Here is a 19,714-nt window from a genome sequence, read left to right on the forward strand (position 1 = left end):
TTCTCTCAGCTAGCTTTAGTTGTGATAGATTTATTGCAAAGGTGGCCCAAATTTTTTCCTTCCTTGTACCCACATCCCTTCCAATGTGACTTTACTGCTCCTCCCATCAAGAGGTGAAGTCTATTTTCCCATCCCTTGAATCTGGGCTGGCCTGGTGACTTGCTTTGCCTGATAGAATGTGCTGGAAGTGACACTATGCCAGTTCTGAGCCTGGGCCTCAAGCAGCCGGGCATGATTCTGCTTCTTCTCCTGGAACCCTGCTCAGCCACCATTAGGACAAGTTTGGCCAAGCCTGCTGGAGGGTGAGAGACCACACAGAGCAGAAATGAGTCATCCTAGCCCAGGCTGTGCTAGGTCAGCCAACAATCAATAACACATGAGGGATCCCCAGCTGAGAGTTAGTGAAACTGTTCAGCCAAGCCCAGCAATGATCAGCAGAACCACCCAGCTGACCCACAGAATTATGAATTACATAAACAGCCATTGTTTTTAACCACAAAGTTTTGGAATGGTTTGTTACACAGCAGTAGCTAACTGATACACACATTGAGGGGTCAGGAGCATGGTAAGAAATGGGGGGTGGGGCGGGAACAAAAAAGGAAGAAGAATTAGGAGGAAAAAGAGAAGCAGGGAGAAAGGTGCTATAGCAAGGGGTAATGCTGACACATCCAAGATGTGCACAGAGCTCTGGGAGCACCTAGGAGGAAGAACTTAGTTCTGCAGGGAAGAACGAAGAGCCAAAGTCAGGAGAGGCTTTCCAGAAGACAAAAAATGAGCACATGTCTGTCCAGAGAAGACAGGTGAGAGAAGAAAGAACATGGGCAAAGGCATGGAGTCATGAAAAGAGGGGAGGCTTGGTCAAGAGCAGGGAAAATGGTTGAGGCAGATATGGGCCCTGGGCACATGAGCATCAGCCTTCTGTAGGCCATGCTAGGGGCAGAGCTAAAGGTGTAGCACCAGCTAAGGAGCACTCAGCTAGGAGGAGGCTGGAAGGACCTGATACAAATGCTTGCTGTGGTTGCAGAAGATGGGGTGAAGGATTTGGACAGAGGGTTCCAGGATAGATACAACCACGGCAAGGGGGGACCAGGAGGAAGGGATCCTCAAGACCCACATAGCTCCTGGAAGTAGTGTAGGTCACAAGGGCATCCAGGACCGCACAAGCCAAGACCATTTCACCACTGTGTGGCCTTAGGCAAGTCTGTCCTCTCTGAGCCTGGCCTCTTAGAGGTTCTACTGAGAAACTCATAAACGAAGGCTGGGAAGGCACTTTGTAAACCAAACCGTGAAGCCCATGCAATTGGATGGGGTGGAGTTACTCACATTCCTCATTCAGTGTATTTCCTCCAGTTTTATCCAAAAACAGACGTTTTCCCAGAAAACCATGCATCAGTCAGAATCTCACAGGAAACAGGTAGCAATTGAGGAGAGTTTAATTTTTTTTTTTAAGTGAACAAAACCCCAGGATGGTGCCACACTCCAGGGACAGCAACAGTGGGGAGCCCTTACCACACCGAGGCCTGCAGGGACAAGGAAGAGAGCAGTTAGTGGAGCCTGGGGAGAGAAGGGACTGCTAACAGCAGCTGTGGCTTCAGCCAGCAACCTGGTAGGGAGGGAGCTGGAGAAATAAATGCCCCAAACCTCACTGTCCTCCCACCCTCCACTGTCCAGCTAGAATCTCCCATTGCTTGAACCCATTCCAGAAGTTGGAAGCTTGTAATGCACTCACGGGTCAGCGCCCAGGGCCAGAGCAGGGGGAGGGGGTGGGCAGAGGACCTGGGTGAGCACAGGAAGACATCAGCACTACCCCCATAGAGGGTGTGTGGGAGGAGAGGAAAGTAGGCTCTTTAAGACCTAGCAAGACATAGGCCACGGACAGGATTCGGCGTCTCCAGAGGACCACCTCTGTGTCCAGGCCCTTCTCCAGGCTGTCTTCATTTCAGTGGTTCTCCAACTGGGGTCTGGGGACCCCGGGGGCCACTGGAACCCTTTCAGCGGGTCCACAAGGTCAAAACTGTTTTCATAATAATGCTAAGATACTATTTGCCTTTTTACTCTCATTCTTCCATGGATATATGGAGGAGTTTTCCAGAGGCTGCTTGATATAGCCACAATTACCTGAAAAGACTATTAAAATCCTTCCTTCCTTTCCTAACCGCATATTGAAATGAGACCGGATTTTCTTCATAACCTTGAACCAAAACAACTTAGAATGGATTGAATGCAAAAGCAGATATGAGGCCAGGTGCAGTGGCTCTTGCCGGTAATCTCAGCATTTAGGGAGGCCGAGCCCGGCGGATTGCTTGAGTTCAGGAGTTGGAGACCAGCCTGGGCAACATGGTGAAACCCTGTCTCTACTAAAAATACAAAAAAAATAGCCAGGCTTGGTGGTGCGTGCCTGTAGTCCCAGCTACTTGGGAGGCTGAGGCATGAGAATCACTTGAACCCAGGAGGCAGAGGTTGCAGTGAGCCAAGATCGAGCCACTGTACTCCAGCCTGAGCAACAGAGTGAGACTGTCTAAAAAAAAAAAAAAGAAGAAGAAGTAGGTATGAGATTCTAAAAATTTACAAAAAAATAGAGTACAATGACAGTCTTCTCACATTCTTTTTACTTTAGAAAATACAGTTATGTCTTCAATAAAAATGTTATTTATGTTGATATGTATTGGGCTTATGACTGCTTAAGTCAGCAAGTAATTTTTTTAATTTGTCTTTTAATTTCTAATATAGTAAATATTGATAGAGCTCACATAAACAAAAGTTCATGGGGTTGGGGGGTCTTTAACAATTTTTAGGTGCGTAATAGGGTCCTGAAACCAAGAAGTTTGACACCACAGTGCTCAGAACAACTCTCTAAGGAAGTTCCTGGTGTCAGCCTCTTGTTCAGGAAGAGGAAGCTGAGGCCAAGAGAGGGGATGACAGCTAGCTGGGGTCACACAGCTGGTTGGTGGCTCAACTGGGATTCAAATCTGGGCTGTCTGGCACCAAAGCACGCTCACACTCCCCCCAGTGCCCCTGCAGCAGGAAACCACAGGATCAGTGGATGGAGGAACAGCACCTGGCTTCTGCCACCTCTTCTAAGAAGGGAACTTGACAGGGATTGATTGATCTCGATGATCAGCTACAAATGGTCTCTACACGTGGCCATGTTAATCAGCTTCTACCAGCCAGGATCTGACCAGTTTGAAAGGTTTATAGCAACAATGTGGCGCTGATTTATTTCTCCTTAATAAAAAAGTGATCAAGTGAAACCTGCATCTATCATTCTATTTATCACTTGGGATGATTTATTAACTAATTACACTTGCAGTGGCCGCTGGCTCTAAGTATGGACGATGCGGGGAGGTGGGGTCAGTCCGGCCATCAGTGCTGCCCTGGACACGTCTGCCGCCTTCTGTTCCAGCCTTGCCATTCACATATAGGCAAGAACAAGCTGTCGAATATGGATGTTCGGCCTCTGAGGGAAGTGGGAGAGAAGGGAGAAAGGGGTAGGTGAGAAACAGAGAGGTTGTCTGATCCCAGCCATTTGCCCCTTCCTCCCCCTTTATCCATGGAGAAGACACGGTGCAGAGAACAGCAGGCAGGGTCGCCAGGTAAACACAGTTGCTCAGTTACTTTCAAATCTCAGATAAACAATGAACAATTTTTTAGGGTAAGAATGTCCCAAATATTGCATGGATGGCCTATAAAACCTGGCAACCCTGGCCCCAGGGCTATGAGGGACCTGGTAGGGTATTCAGGTGATGTAACTATGAGAAGTTCCAGTGTCCATAACCATAGCCCAGTCTCACTCTGCACACCTGCTGTCCCTCTGCTCAACCCATGGGCGTCCCACTAGGGGCTCTAGGAGGATGTGAGTTATCGGAGCTGGTGGGCAAATCACACAGCCTCGTTGAGCCTTATCTGCAAAACGGAGACTCCCAGCCTGTCCCAGTTCTTCCCCGGCATGCTGCAGGGGGTGGACAAGTCTGTCCCTTGCCAGCTACATGCTGGGGGGCCTATGGCAAGGGCTGGCATTGGGGCTGGCAAGACTGGGCCCCCATCCACCCTAGGAAGGTTGAGTTTCCTTTAGTCCTCTTAAAGACATAGTAACTATAACTCAAAACTTTTGTTTGTCTCATTTTCCTTGAAACCTTGGCTTTGGGGTAGGAAAGGAGGGTCAGCTGGCACGGCCTTGGCAGAAGAGCACAGAATATCTATCAAAGTTAAAATAAGTGTATGTTGTGGCCTGTAATCCCAGCACTTTGGGAAGCCGAGGCGGGCGGATCATCTGAGGTCAGGAGTTTGAGACCAGCCTGACCAACATGGCGAAAACCCATCTCTACCAAAAACACAAAAGAAATAGCTCGGCATGGTGGTAAATGCCTATAATCCCAGCTACTTAGGAGGCTAAGGCAGGAGAATCGCTTGAACCTGGGAGGCAGAGGTTGCAGTGAGCCAAGATCCTGCCACTGCACTCCAGCCTGGGCAACAGAGCAGGACTCCATCTCAAAATAATAATAATAAATAAGTGCCTGTTGTATTTAAAATAGAAGCACTATATGAAGACTTAGTTAATCAATCAACCCATAACTACCTCTTTGACGTAGCAATCCCATGCCCAGGCATCTAAACCAGGGAAGAACAAGGATATTTCCATTAATCCCCCCAAATCAGAAGCAACCTGAAATCAATCAAAAGGGGATGACATGGATGAACTGTGATGTAGTCAAAAGAAGACATAGAAGTCATCAGAATGAGAGAAAGATACTGCCTAACCTGTGAGGATTTCCAAGATATGTTATTATTATTAATCATTATTATTATTAGAAAAAAAGCAAGCTGAGAACATTCCAGACCAAGATTCCTCAACCTTGGCACTACTGACATTTTGGGCTGGATTATTCTTCATGGTGGGCACTGTCTGGGGCAAGGTAGTCTGTTTAGCAGCGCTCCTGGCCTCTACACACTAGATGCCAGGAGCACCTCCCTCCCCAGTCGTGATGATCAAAAATGTCTTCAGATGGTGTCAAATGTCTCCTGCAGAGTAAAATTCCCTCCCCACCCCGCTTTCCCACCCCTCACAGTGAGAACTGGTCTAGACAGCACTGTCAGGAATGTTTACATGAACCAAACTAAACACCTAACTAGAACTTCCGTAGGAACTTAGATAAATGTATGAATGCATAGAAGAAAGTCTGGAAGGAGTATTCGGACTGGGAGCTGGGGTTGTCTCTGAGGAGGGGAATGGGAATGTGGCCGGGGGGAAGAGAGGGATCAGGGGAGACCTTTGCTTTTGTCGTATGATCTGCATGTTTGACTATGAGAATGCATGCATCTGTTCAGTACTGTTTTGTTGTTTGTTTGTTTGTTTGTTTGTTTGCTTTGAGAAGAAATCTCGTTCTGTCACTCAGTCTGGAGTGCAGTGGTGCCATCTCGGTTCACTACAACCGTCACCTCCCGGGCTCATGCAATTCTCCTGCCTCAGCCTCCCAAGTAGCTGAGACTACAGGTGCCCACCACCATGCCCAACTAATTTTTGTATTTCTAGTAGAGATGAGGTTTCACCATGTTGGCCAGGCTGGTCTCAAACTCCTGATCTCAGGTGACCCACCGGCCTCAGCCTCCCAAAGTGCTGGGATGACAGGCCTGTGCCACTGCACCCAGCCATCTGTTCAGTACTTTCACAGTAAGAGAGAAAGGAGGAGAGGGAAGGGAAAGGGAGGGAAGGGAAGGGAAGGGAAGGGAAGGGAAGGGAAGGGAAGGGAAGGGAAGGGAAGGGAAGGGAAGGGAAGGGAAGGGAAGGGAAGGGAAGGGAAGGGAAGGGAAGGGAAGGGAAGGGAAGGGAAGGGAAGGGAAGGGAATCAATGGGAAAGGAGGGTCAAGAAGGAGAAGGAGAGAAAGAAGGAAGGGAGGGAGGAAGGGAGGGAGGAAGGGAGGAAGGAAGGGAGGAAGGAAGGAAGAAAGGAAGGAAGGAAGGAAGGAAGGAAGGAAGGAAGGAAGGAAGGAAGGAAGGAAGAAAGGGAGGGAGGGAGGGAGGAAGGGAGGGAGGGAGGGAGGGAGGGAGGGAGGGAATGAGTGGTAGAAGCCAGGTCTGCAGTTGGGGAACCGTGGGACCTGCTGGCTTTTCCTCTCTGGTCCTCAGTGTCCTCAAAGAGAAAGGCACGCAAAAACAGGTCTCTAAAGACCCCTCCTGCCCTGTCCTCTGTTGAGGAGAGCCCCAAGGTGACCTGGCCCCCTCCCTCCCGGCTGTCCCTCCCACACAGCCCAGTCGTTGCACAAAGAAAAGAAGTGCTTGGGGTTTCTCCTCCCTCTCAGCGTCTCTGATTACGCCTCCTTGTGGGAGAAGGGGAGGTTGGGGCCTGGTCAGCCGCGCAGCTCCACACCGAGGACTTGAGGACTTGCTGGGGCTTGATTAAATAATTACACAGAACCTACTAAGTAATCATGCCCGTCTCAAGAAGCAAGGAGCACCTTCAGAGGGAGGCCCCATTAGTGATTTGGGGGCGTGTGAGTGTGTCTGTCTCCTGCCTATGATAAAATTATCATCAGAAGTCCTCATTTACAAAATGCATCCCTTTCCCCTATCTCCTTCGATCACCTCCCAAACCCAGAGATGTGTATAATGTAATCCCCATTCCACGGTAGAAGACAGGGACTCACAAGCTTTGGGGCTAGTTCAAGTTCCCAGCACCAGGGACTGGTGGCAAAGGCGGTCAAATACCGGAAAGTGCACACAGAGTGGGGATAAGGCTCAGGACTGAAAGATTTTAGAAGAGGTTTTATTTGTTTTTTATTGTCTTGTTTTTGTTTTCTCGCTAGAATTATTTCTCTCCTTTCAGTTTTTGAAAACAAATCTAAAATCGGCCATGGGAGCCTCCCTAGGTCTTGCTGCCAAGAAAACAGTCAAGCATGGAGGGTAAGGGCTGGTACCCACTGCAGTGGCCCTCATTTCCGATTTACCCAGGCCAAGGGGGACTGCCGGGTGGAGAGGGGGAGCCCAGGCCATCCTGGAGCTCTGCTCTCAGGCCTGGGGGCTGGGATCTTCTGCGAGCCTCCCGCCCCCCCAGCTCCAGGATAAGGACAACCCTTCCAGCCAAGCACCTGCTTTAATTGGGAAGAAAAATAAACGGCTAACAAGAGGCTACACCAGGGCTCTCTGTGGCCCACAGGGCCTGGTCCTGAGATGCCCGCTGCCTGCATGGCTTGGCCGGCTACCCACACCAGGCCCTATTGGCTCGTTTACACTGGAGCAATCCAAATTCATTAATAATGATTTGTCTCTCTTCAAGAAGAGGCTCGCAATCAAAAGGCCATTAAAATTAAGTGATGGAGGAGTAGGGGGCAGGGAAAGGGGAGGCGGAAGAAGAGGGGGAGGGGAGGGGCCAGGTAGAGCTGAATGTGAATCTCCACCGGATGTAGATACTTCCTTGTTGCAGGACCTTGGATGGGTCACGGCTCGTCCTGGTTTCCTCTTCTCTGAAACAGAAGGGCAGGTGTGGCTACAGTGTCAGTGACACTGTGTATGGAAACACCCAGCAGGAAGAAGTGGGAAGGGACCCTGCTATGAGGCTTCCAGCATTGGGATGCATGGGGAGGGTGATGGATGCTGAGCAGGGATAATGCCAGCCTACTAGGCCAGATCCCAGGGCAGCTACTCCTCACTGCCCAGCTGTCATAACTCCAGCCCCTGAGTAACCAGCCATTGCCATCTCAACTGGGTTCAACACCTGAGGGCAGGGCCACAGCTCGGCCCTGCTCTAATCTCTGAGCAGGAGCAACAGAAGCATCAGGACACCCAGGACAGCCCTAGACCTTGGAAGAAGCGGGATCAGACAGGGATCCCCAGCCCTCAGCAGCCTCTCGGCCCTCAGCCTTCCCCCTGCCATCTGGAGCATGGCGTCTCAGGAGGCCTCAGGTGCAAAGAGGCGACCCCAGTGTCCCACACCCACCAACTGACCCTCCTACTGCCCTGGGTGTTAAGAGGGCAACATGCAGCCCTCTTTTGGGCACGCAGACAGCTAACATGGAGTCCTATGCACTGGTGGCTGAGAAATGCACCCCCGCCCCCGCCCTGCCTTTCTCAAGAAATAAAATGCAAACAAGAACAAAGGAAGAAAGCAAAAGGAAAACAATGGAATACTGCAGCCCATCCCACAAGGTCCAGGCCTTCCCTGGGAGAAGGGGAGGTGCCAAGAACTCCAGATGTGCTGATCCCTGGGTTTACACAGCCATCTGATTCCTCTTGAGGACAGGAAATGAAATTTTACAAAGGTGCCCATTATATGCCAAGTGCCTGTTACTTCATAGAACAACCACAAGGACACCACAAGGTTGGTATTAGTCATTCCTGTTTTTAGGGGAAAACTCAGAAAAATGAAACCGCTTTGCCCAAAATCATGAGTCTCAGACCTTCACGGTGCCGAAGTCAAGATTCAAGCCCAGGAACATCCTATCCTGACTGGCTTCTTCCTCCACGCTTCCACATGGTCACCGGGCACCGACTCTGGGTCCAGTTCTGGCGTGGGCTGGAGGGAGCCTATCCCACGCTTCCACATGGTCACTGGGCACCGACTCTGGGTCCAGTTCTGGCGTGGGCTGGAGGGAGCCTATCCATGCTGATGCCAATCACAATCATGGCCACCACTTCCCATGCTCCCCCGGATGCCAGGCTGCAGCTCCGAAGGTTGAAGTCATTCCATCCTCCCCAAAACTCAGCGAGGCCAGGATTCTCATTCCCATTTCACAGTGAAGATGCTGAGGCACAGCGACGTCAAAGGACCTGTCCAAGGTCACAGGATAAAGTTATGGCAGAGCCAGGTCTCCACCTGATGGGCTGAAAACCCCACAAGGGCCGGGGCAGTGCCCCGCTTTGCTCCCCACTGAGCCCCACGGAGCGACAGCTTAGCAAATGTGTGCTGGATGGGGAGACTGGTAGAGGGAGGGAAGGAAGGACGGACAGGTCAGCACAGCAGTGGAAGAAGATGGCTAAGAGGTGACACTTAGAGCCAAACTGCCAGGGTTCAAACCTCAGCTTTGCCACTTTGTACCTGCAAGTTTCTTAATTTGTCTCTACGTCAATTCTCTTATCTGAAAAATACAGATAATAATAGTTCTTACTAGCTAGGGTTCTTAAGAGAAACAAGTGAGTTCATATGGAGCCTGGGACATGGTGGGTGCTCTATACTATTATGGATGAGTGGAGGACAGGCAGGTCTAAAGCCATGGACTGGCCGCAGCCCAGCCCCAAGGTTTCCTCATGAAGCCTCCAGTGAGGTCAGTCCCACCCTTGCACACTGAGAGTGAGCGCCTGCTGAGCAGCTTGCTTGCCTCACCGAAACCCTTTCCAACCCTGGTCAGCCTATGACTTTCCATCTGGGCTTCCCTAGACCGCCAGGGTCCAGTTGCCCCAACCCAGAGGATAGAGACGCTCAGACCAGCCCTGAAGGCGTCTCCAGCCTGTGAACAGTGAGCGCCCCATCTCTGAGAAGTTAAAGCAGAGTGGGACGGCCACTTGGGGACCTGCAGACGGGCTTCTGGCTGGGTAGCAGACTGGAAGCCACTTTGAAGCTTTGTGCCAGCGATGGGCTGAGCATCACCGGTGAGAATGGCCACAGCGCCACCTGGTGTAAATATAAGAAACGACCTAACAGGCCCCAGAGGGTGAAACACAAGCAGCATCCTGGCTGCATAGGACAGGCCCCAGCCCCGGTGCTTCTGACAACGGGGGCACTTGTACATTCAACAAATAAATGAGGCCCCAGTACCAAGCACTTTGGTGGGTTGTTTTCACACGCTATACCATTTAATTCTAACAACACTCTAAGGAAGGCATCCTTACCCTTTTTACAAATAAAGACATTGAGCTCAGAGATGCAACGTTTATTTGACCCAGGTCACACAGCTAGCAGTGGCAGAGCCAGGATTTGAGCTCCCGAATTCTGAGTCCACAGCCTGCCCTCCTAATCGCTAAGCCTTGGGGGATTCCATGAGAAAGAAAACCAGCACTCCTCCCTTGTCTCGCCCCTTCGTTTCGTGGAGCTTATACCTAGTCAGGGGAACAGAAAGAAATCAGAAATTCATTGAGTAGGTACCATGTGTCAGGCACTGAGCTAAGTTCTAGCAATACTGTGGTGAAGAGGGTGATCAGGCTCCCTGCTCGAATGAATGCTATGAGGAAGAAATAATCACACAAATATGCTACTATAACAGAGACGTAAAGGAAAGGTTTGGGTTCTGAGACCCACTGTCCGGGCACCTACTGCCCTGAAGCAGTGACATACTGAGCTGAGAGCTGAAAGGTGACCAGGCCTTACCCAGGCAAAGACGCACTTATTCATTCTTTGACAAATGTAAGCACTGTGTGTTCCCCATAGTGTTTTCCTCTTTTGTTACAATATATAAATCCATAAATAATAGACTGTATATATGCTGTTGCAACTTGCTTTCTAATCCTACATAGTTTTTTGGTTCTTTCCATGGCAATACACAGAGATCATTTGTTTTAACTAAGGAGGCTGTCACACAATTGACATCTGCCTTATGCACCACGATGTATTTATCTGTGCCCCTGCTGATGACACTTGAATTGTTTCCAAATTTTAACTCCTACAAACTGCTACAGCCACATCCTCCAAGTCCACAGTCTCTCAAAGTGTATGCATATGAGTTCCCCTGTGTTCCCATGTTCCCTCTAATACTTGTCAACATCGTTTTGCTGGAGAAGAGAAGAAAAAAAAATTTTTTTTTTTTTTTTTTGAGATGGAGTCTTGCTCTGTCGCTGAGGCTGGAGCGCAGGGGCATGATCTTGGTTCACTGCAGCCTCCACCTCCCGGATTCCAGTGATTCTCCTGCCTCAGCCTCCTGAGTAGCTGGGATTACAGGCACGTGCCACCACACCTAGCTAATTTTTGTATTTTTGGTAGAGACGGGATTTCACCCTGTTGGCCAGGCTGGTCTCAAACTCCTGACTTCAGGTGATCCACCCAACTCAGCCTCCCAAAGTGCTAGGATTACAGACATGAGCCACCACGCCCGGCCAAAAATAATTTTCTATTACTAATAAGTTTATACAAAAACAAATTCATTCACTAGTTCATTTACTCCAGCTGAAGCCAAGTTAAGGATCTAAAACACATTTGCCAAAATGCTTCCCACTTTTCTGTAGGCCTTATTCTTTCTTCGGTTTTCTTTTATAATTTTTCTAAGATACAACTTCTTAAGAGATACATGTAAAGGATTCTAAATTGCATTTCTTTAAAAAATCACCTGTTTCATAAACATTTTGCATTCCTGATTTCAGGATTTCAGCTGACTACTCCATGGCCTACAGGCTGGCTCGTCTCAGGGTTGGTGGCACCTCCGTAGTTACACCATGTAACTTGTAGACACATACTCCTTACAGATAAGTGAGGCCTGGGAGGAATGGCTTACATTTTTTTTTCAACTTTTATTTTAAGTTCGGGGGTACATATGCAGGATGTGCAGGTTTGTTGCCATGGTGGTTTGTTGCACAGATCATCCCATCACCTAGGATTAAGCCCAGTATCCATTGGCTATTCCTCCTGATGATCTCCCTCCCCTGACCCCATCCCATAGGCCCTACTGTGTGTTGTTCCCCACCCCCAGATGTCCATATGTTGTCATCATTCAGCTTCCACTTATAAGTGAGAACATGCGGTGTTTGGTTTTCTGTTCTTGTGTTAGTTTGCTGAGGAGCCTCCGGCTCCATCCATGTCCCTGCAAAGGACATGATCTTGTTTCTTTTTATGGCTGCATAGTATTCCAGGGTATATATGTACCACACGTCTTTGTTATTGTGAAGAGTTCCACAATGAACATACATGTGCATGTGTCTTCATAATAGAATGATTTCTATTCCTTTGGGTATATACCCAGTAATAGGATTGCTGGGCTAAATGGTATTTCTGCCTCTAGGTCTTTGAGGAATTGCCACACTGTCTTCCACAATGGTTGAACTAATTTACATTCCCACTAACCATGCAAAAGCGTTCCTTTTTCTCTGCAACCTCGTCAGCATCTGTTGTTTTTTTACTTTTTAATAATAGCCAGAATGACTTACATTGATATCCAAGGGTGGACCAGTTCCCATGTTTCCCAGCCTGTGAGGAGTCTCCTGTGAAAATCTGAGCTAGCCAGCACCGTATTTCCCATCGATGCCTATCACGTGTTATGGCCCCTGACCCAGGCTGCAGGTGCCAAGTAAACTCAAGGTTCCTAGAGTGTCAGGTCTAAAGGAGACATCGTCAACACTTGAGGCCTGTGAAGCCCATGGTGGTCTCTTTGGAGGAGGATGAGGGCTAGGGCAGGGTAGCTGCCCAGTTCCCAATAACAGCCCTTTTTCTGGAATTGCCCTTGATTCTCAGAACTATGGTGAACCTGGCCAGTGCTAGGACAGTGAAAGGCAAAAGGGACTCTATGGCCAGAACTTGCCACCATCCCTACCAAATTTATTCTCTAGGCCCTCCCTATTGTCCACTTCGTCAGGAGCTGAGATGAGCTGAGCTAAACAGAGTGGAACAGAAAGTCGTCCCCAAGAGAGGAGGCATCTGATCCAACAGCAGTTCCAAAATCTGCCACCAGGTGACAGCAGAGCTCCTGCTCTGTCTCAGGTCTCTCCCTAGCATGGAATCCCCTGGGACTCTGATCTGCCCGCCCCCCAGGCTTGGCCTTGAGGTTCCTCAGTTTGTCTCAACTCTGCGATTCATTGTGAGCCCTCCAGTCCCCATCAAAAAGTGCCTCTAGCAAGGTAAGATTTTGTGGTCTGTTGGGACACAGGGACTGTCTTGTCCCCCCCTGAGAGTCTGTTTCCAAAGGAGCCTGTTCATTTCACTGGAGGCCTAGGGCGGGGCTACCATGCAGCTCTGGAAAACCCAGGAGACAACACAGAGCAGCTCAGGCCAGTGTCCACCAGAGAGAGGATTCTAGAGCCCAACAAAGTCTCCCCGCTGCTGTCCCCTCATCCGTGGCCACAAGGCCTTGAACCCAGACTCAGCTTCACTCCCTACAGCCACAGGCCTGAGCCCAACCCAGCCTGGTAAGCCGTATTCTGGAATTGTTAAAGAAAAAGATGAAGGCCTGAGGGCTCGCGGTCTGGGGCCATGTGCCAAGCCCTGCCTTCTCCCCTGCCCATCATTCCAAACAGCCCTGACCTTACTGAACTCAAACAAGGACTCCACACCCCAACACCCGATATACCAGCTCAGGAGTCTCCCTGTAAGGCCCCAGATTTCTGGATGAGCACAGACCCATCTGATGGCCCCTAGGAGGCTGTTTGTGGCCTGAGTTCTGGTTCTTGGCACCCTATCCACAATCACGGCAGACCAGCCTATGTGGGAAAATGAGACCTGGAGAGGTTGGAGAGGCTGCTCAAAGCCTGGGGCCTGAAACCCGAGGTCTGGCAGGTTCCTGGCTCCACACTCTCTCAGCTCCCTGTGACAATCCCTTCATTGCACACATCACAGTTATAATTCCATGATGCTTATGCTTACATGGCCTTTTAATGTTCTGCTGCCCTCGTGACCTGTAAGCCCCATGAAAGAAGGGACTAAGTTCACTCCTATAACCCTTTGCAATGAGTGCAATGCCTGGCACACAGTAGGTGCTCAGAAAATAACTGGAATAAGTAAAATAATAAACGGACATCCTCCTAAAGGAGACCTTAAGACGTTTATACAATGTTTTACAATTTACAAAGCACCTCCCACAGTTTTCCCCTTTCATTCTCCCCATCACCCTGTGAAATAGGTACTATCAGGCTGAGTGTGGTGGCTCACACCTGTAATCCCAGCACTTTGGGAGGCCGAGGCAGGCGGATCACCTGAGGTCAGGAGTTTTAGACCAGCCTGGCCAACATGGTGAAACCCCATCTCTACTAAAAATACAAAAATTAGCCCGACGTGGTGGTGGACGCCTGTAATCCCAGCTACTCTGGAGGCTGAGGCTGGAGAATTGCTTGAACCCAGGAGGTGGAGGTTGCAGTGAGCCAAGATCGTGCCACTTCACTCTAGCCTGGACAAAAAGAGCGAGACTCTGTCTCAAAAAAAAAAAAAAAAAAAAAAGAGAGAGAGAGAGAGAAATAAGCGCTATCTATTATTGCCCGCATAATGCAGTGTATTCGTTTTCTATCTCTGCAACAACGAATTAACACATGCACTGGCTAAAACAACACAAGTTTATTATTTTACAGTACTGGAGGTCAGACGTTCAACTCAGGCCCTATGGGCTAAAATCAAGGTGTCAGCAGGGCTGTGTTCCTTCTGGGAGCTCTCAGGAAAATCTGTCTCCTTCCTTTCTCCAGTTTCCAGAGGCCACCCATGTTTCTTGGCTCATAGTCACTTCCTCTAGCTTCAAAGCCAGCGATGTCGCATCTCTCTGACTGAAGCCAGAAGACGTTCTCTGTATTTAAGGACGCCTGTGATTAGGTTAGACCTACCTGCATAATCTGGGATAATCATACATTCCAGACATTAGGATACACACATCTTGTGTGTGTGTGTGTGTGTGTGGGTATGTGTTTGTGTGTGTGTGGTAGGTGGGGAGAGGTATCCTGCCTGACACACAGAGATTCACAGAGATTCATAAGCAGAGAGGTGAATTAACCAGCCCACCTCGCACAGCTTGTGACTGAAGTGAGATTTAAAGCCAACATTTTGGGGCAACAGAATCTGAGCTCTTTCTACCCTTTTCCAGAGCCAGAAGGGAAGGACACAGGGGCCCAGTCTCCATAGAGTAAATACACATTTTATTTTATTTCATTTCATTTCATTTCATTTTTCAGGACAGGGTCTCACTCTGACCCCCAGGCTAGAGGGCAGTGGTGCAATCACAGCTCACTGCACCCTCAACCTCTGTGGCTCAAACAACCCTCTCACCTCAGCCTCCTGAGTAGCTGAGACTACAGGAACACACCACCACACCCGGCTAATTTTTTTTAATTTTTGTAAAGACACTTTACAAAATTTTGTTGCCCAGGCTGGTCTCGAACTCCTGGGCTCAAGCGCTCCTCCTGCCTCAACCTCTCAAAGTGCTGGGATTACAGGTGTGAGCCACTGTGCCAGCCCTCACTTTTATTTATGATTAAAGAGAAAGAAATATATATATATATGCGCTTGTCTAGACAGTGAGATCGTGCGGGAAAACTTTTTATTTGCTTGCCTTTATTATCATTACTTTACCGGTGTATTTAATAAATACAACGTTTTCAACTAGAGGGAAAAAAGATTAACCCACGTCATTGGTTGAGGGTGAAGGCCTGGAGCCCCCACGGCCCTCCTCTCTGCAATTAAGCAAATGGCCAGCAGATGGCGGGGCACGCTCACAGCAGGGCCTTGCTCTCCGGACCATCTCTTTTATGGGCCTCGAGGCAAAGGTCTTTCCTTTTCTCCAAAACCCACTCTACGAGGAAATCCCCAGAAACATCCCAGCAGGCAAGACAAGGGCATAAAGGCCAGGGGGTCCCCCAGCCTGAGGACAGCCAGTTTGGGGACGTGCCCTACTGCATGCCCCATCCCCTGAGCCAGGAACAAAGACCGGAGGTCAAGCCGGCAGGAGTTGAGGAAGAGGGTCAGGCGTGGCTGCAGGGCAGCAGAAGGCAGGATCAGCTGGGTTACCGGACACTTAGGATGACAGGACACCTTACACGCTTTTACACACATTTGTCATTACATCTCCTCTTCCCTGTGGCCCAGTATGGAACCTGGCATCAAAAATACTGAACTGGCTGGGAAGATGGTTGGTAGCAATGCCAGTGCAGTTTTTGAACCCCTCCAAATTTCTACATAAAAATAAGCAGGTCAGGCCAGGCACAATGGCTCACACCTGTAATCCCAGCACTTTGGGAGGCCGAGGCAGACAGATCACCTGAGGTTAGGAGTTCGAGACCAGACTCACCGACATGGCGAAACCCCATCTCTACTAAATATACAAAAATTAACTGGGCATAGTGATGCACACCTGTAGTCCCAGCTATTCGGGAGACTGAGGCAGGAGAATCCCTTGAACCCAGGAGGTGGAGGTTGCAGTGAGCCGAGATCATGCCACTGCACTCCATCCTGGGCAACCGAGTGAGATTCTGTCTCAAAAATAAAAAATAAAAATAAGCAGGTCAGATTAGCAAAAGTAAAACCTACAGACAATGTTCGCTTAAAATTAGATGATAAGGTATCCCCATGAACACCAAAACCCAAGCGGGGAAGCACAGCCCTCCCGTAGCCGCCTGCATGTCATCAGATCCCCGTACGTTCCCCCAGGGAGGCTTCCTTGGTTTAGGTTCTGGCCCTCGGTGCCCCATCCAGAGGGAAACAAGGAGCCCTCTGATGGACCTAAGAACAGGAGAATCCCAAAAGAGCCAGCAGGTATTCACGAGGAAGCAAGAAGGGACAACTGGAGACAGCAGCAGAAGCTGGGAGGGTCTCACCCAGTCCAGGAGCAGGTGAGAGTCAGAAAGTAGCAAGGGACTGGAGCAGTGGAGCCTTGAGAACCCTCAACACTGACCCACTTGGCTTCCCTTCCATGACAGAATCACATAGTGCTGGGCATGGGATCAAAATGGAGCAGGATCTGGACAATCAAAAGGGAGGAAGAAGGCCGGGCGTGGTGGCTCATGCCTGTAATCTCAACACTTTGAGAGGCTGAGGCAGGCAGATCACTTGAGGTCAGGAGTTCAAGACCAGCATAGCCAATGTGGTGAAACCCTGTCTGTATTAAAAAATACAAAAATTAGCCAGGTGTGGTGGCAGGTGCCTGTAATACCAGCTACTTGGGAGGCTGAGGCAAGAGAATCACTTGAACCAGGGAGGCGGAGGTTGCAGTGGGCCGAGATTTTGCGATTGTACTCCAGCCTGGGTGACAGAACGAGACTCCATCTCAAAAAGAAGAAAAAAAAAAGAAGATTCAGATAGCCAAGGAACCTCAGGAAGCAAGCCATCATATTTTTGCATAGCATGTGAAAACCACAGGAGAGGGCACTCTTGAAGTTGGAAAAGCCATCCCGATCATCTCATTCTTCAATTTTAGGAACACTAATTCCACCTAAAAACTAACAATGGAAAAGTCTTGAGGCCAAATCCCATGCAAAGTTCATTTAAGCAAAAGGAGAATAGGGAGCAAAATGACATTCCTATCAATAGAAAAGGCATGCCAGCAGGACATATCTTGGAAGAGATCAAAACTATAACCTTCTATTTTAAAATGACCTAAAATTTCAATTATGCACAATGTGAAAGAACAACATAACTGAGAATTAGAAAGTCATATAAATAAGGTGACACAAATCAGGAAAGAACTAAAAACATAAGAAAAAAAATTTCAGGAATGAAGACTAGAAGGAACATAAGAGCAAACTGATGCAACTTTAAGATAATGCCTTAAAAGAAAAAGGTGAAAAGGAAGAAATATTTTAAATCAGTAGGAAATAAAGGCTATTTTCTAAAATAGTCTAGAGAAAGTGACAAATATTGAAATTAGGCAAAGAACTTCCAATGTGTCAATAATAAGAGTTATTGAAGAAGAAAACCAAAGCAAGAGGACAAGTAATAAAAACAAAATCAAGAGAACTTACTGAAATTTTTAAAAATTGAAGTTACATATTGAAAGCATATACTGCATACCTGAAAATATCAACCCAGAAGAATAATCAGACATATTCAAATAAAATTACAAACTTCAAGAAAAGTGGGGTGGTGAGGGGAGAATCCTTCAGGCATCTAGGCAAATAATTGACTTATAAGGAAAAATCAACTATTATCAGACTTCTCAAGAGCAATGCTTTACACCAAAAGAAAGAAGTTACATACTTAAGATGTTCAAAAACAAAGAATACGTTAATAATTTTATGTCCAGCAAAACTGACTTGGAAGTATAATGGGCACGGGCAAATTGTTATAAGTATGAAATAACCCAGGAGATATTGTTCTCATGAGTTCTTCCTGAAAACCTCTTACATAAAAAGCTTCAGACAAGCAAAATGACTAGAAAGACAAAAAATCAAATTTAAAAAACTGGTAGTGAACATCAAATGTAGTTATTTATGCAGCTAAGACTAAATAAGAATTGTAAAGGAGAAAACATAGCAGGTAATGGCTATACACTCTGACAACGTAGCTACAAGACCACTTTTTTTATTTTTAATTTTTGTGGGTACATAGTGCCTTTTTTTTTTTTTTTTTTTTTTTGGAGAGAGAGAGAGTTTCATTCTGTTGCCCAGGTGGTTGTGCAGTGGCACAATCTCAGCTCACTGCAACCTCCACCTCCTGGGCTTAAGGGATCTTCCTGCCGAAGCTTCCCAAGTAGCTGGGACCACAGGTACACACCACCGTGCCCAGCTTATTTTTTAAGGTTTTTTTTGTTTTTGTTTTTTTTTGTAGAGACAAGGTCTCACTATATTGCAGGCTGGTCTCCAACTCCTGAGCTCAAGTGATGCTTCTGCCTCGGCCTGTCAAAGTGCTGGTATTAGAGGCGAGAGCCACTGCACCCAGCCAAAAGTGCATATATTAATATTTGTGGGTTACATGAGATATTTTGATAGAAGCATGCAATGTGTAATCGTCAGATCAGGGTAAATGGAGTATCCATCACCTCAAGCATTTATCCTTTGTGTTACAAACAATTCAATTACTCTTAGTTATTTTAAAATGTACAACTATTTTTTATGATAGTCACCCTATTGTGCTAGCAAATACTAGGTCTTATTCATTCTTCCTAATTTTTTGTACCGATTAACCATCCTACTCTCTGTCTCCATGAGTTCAATCATTTTATTGTTTAGCTCCCACAGATAAGTGAAAACATGCGGTCTGTCCTCCTTCTCCTTCTCCTTCTCCTTCTCCTTCTCCTTCTCCTTCTCCTTCTCCTTCTTCTTCTTCTTCTTCTTTGAGGCGGAGTCTCTCACTCTATTGCCAGGCTAGAGTACAATGGCACAATCTTGGCTCACTGCAACCTCCGCCTCCCAGGCTCAAGCAATTCTCCTGCCTTAGCCTCCAGAGATGCTGGGATTACAGGCACGTGCCACTGCATCCAACTAATTTTTTTTTATTTTTAGTAGAGACGGGTTTTCACCATATTGCGCCGGCTGGTCTTAAACTCCTGACCTCAAATGATTCACCCGCCACAGCCTTCCAAAGTGCTGGGATTACAGGCATGAGCCACAGTGCCCGGCCGGAAGTTTGTCTTTCTGTGCCTAGCTTATTTCACTTAACATAATGACCTCCAGTTCCATCCATATTGTTGCAAATGACAGGATACCATTCTTTTTATGGCTGAATAGTATTCCATTGTGTACATGCACCACATTTTCTTTATCCACTCATCTGTTGATGGATACATAAGTTGCTTCCAAATCTTGACTATTGTGAACAGTGCTGCAGTAAACATGAGAATGCAAATATCTTTTCCATACACTGATTTCGTTTATTTTGGGTATATACCCAGCAGTGGGATTGCTAGATTGTATGGTAGTTCTATTTTTAGTTTTTTGAGGAACCTCCAACTTGTTCTCCATAGTGGTTGTACTAATTTCCATTCCCAGCAGCAGTGTACAAGGGTTCCCTTTTCTCCACATCCTCACCAGCATTTGTTATTGCCTGTCTTTTGGATAAAAGTCATTTTAACTGGGGTGAGATAATATCTCATTGTAGTTTTGATTGGCATTTCTCTGATGATCAATGACTTTGAGCACCTTTTCATATACCTGTTTGCTATTTATATGTCTTCACTG

At 47.7% G+C, this 19,714-nt stretch overlaps 1 long non-coding RNA gene across 1 annotated transcript in view; it reads right to left on the reverse strand.

The window, feature by feature from the left end:
- The window catches only part of LOC107131116 (uncharacterized), a 294,115-nt gene that overhangs the window by 239,384 nt on the left and 35,017 nt on the right, over positions 1–19,714 (reverse strand). Inside the window, exons 2-3 of the long non-coding RNA XR_001494152.4 lie at positions 8,392–8,761; positions 1,324–3,457 (exon numbers count right to left, since the gene is read on the reverse strand). This is a non-coding gene — a long non-coding RNA (uncharacterized lncRNA). The remainder of the gene's footprint in view (positions 1–1,323; positions 3,458–8,391; positions 8,762–19,714) is intronic.

This window comes from Macaca fascicularis, chromosome 10 (genome assembly GCF_037993035.2).
Source record: "Macaca fascicularis isolate 582-1 chromosome 10, T2T-MFA8v1.1".
Classification (NCBI taxonomy): domain Eukaryota; kingdom Metazoa; phylum Chordata; class Mammalia; order Primates; family Cercopithecidae; genus Macaca; species Macaca fascicularis.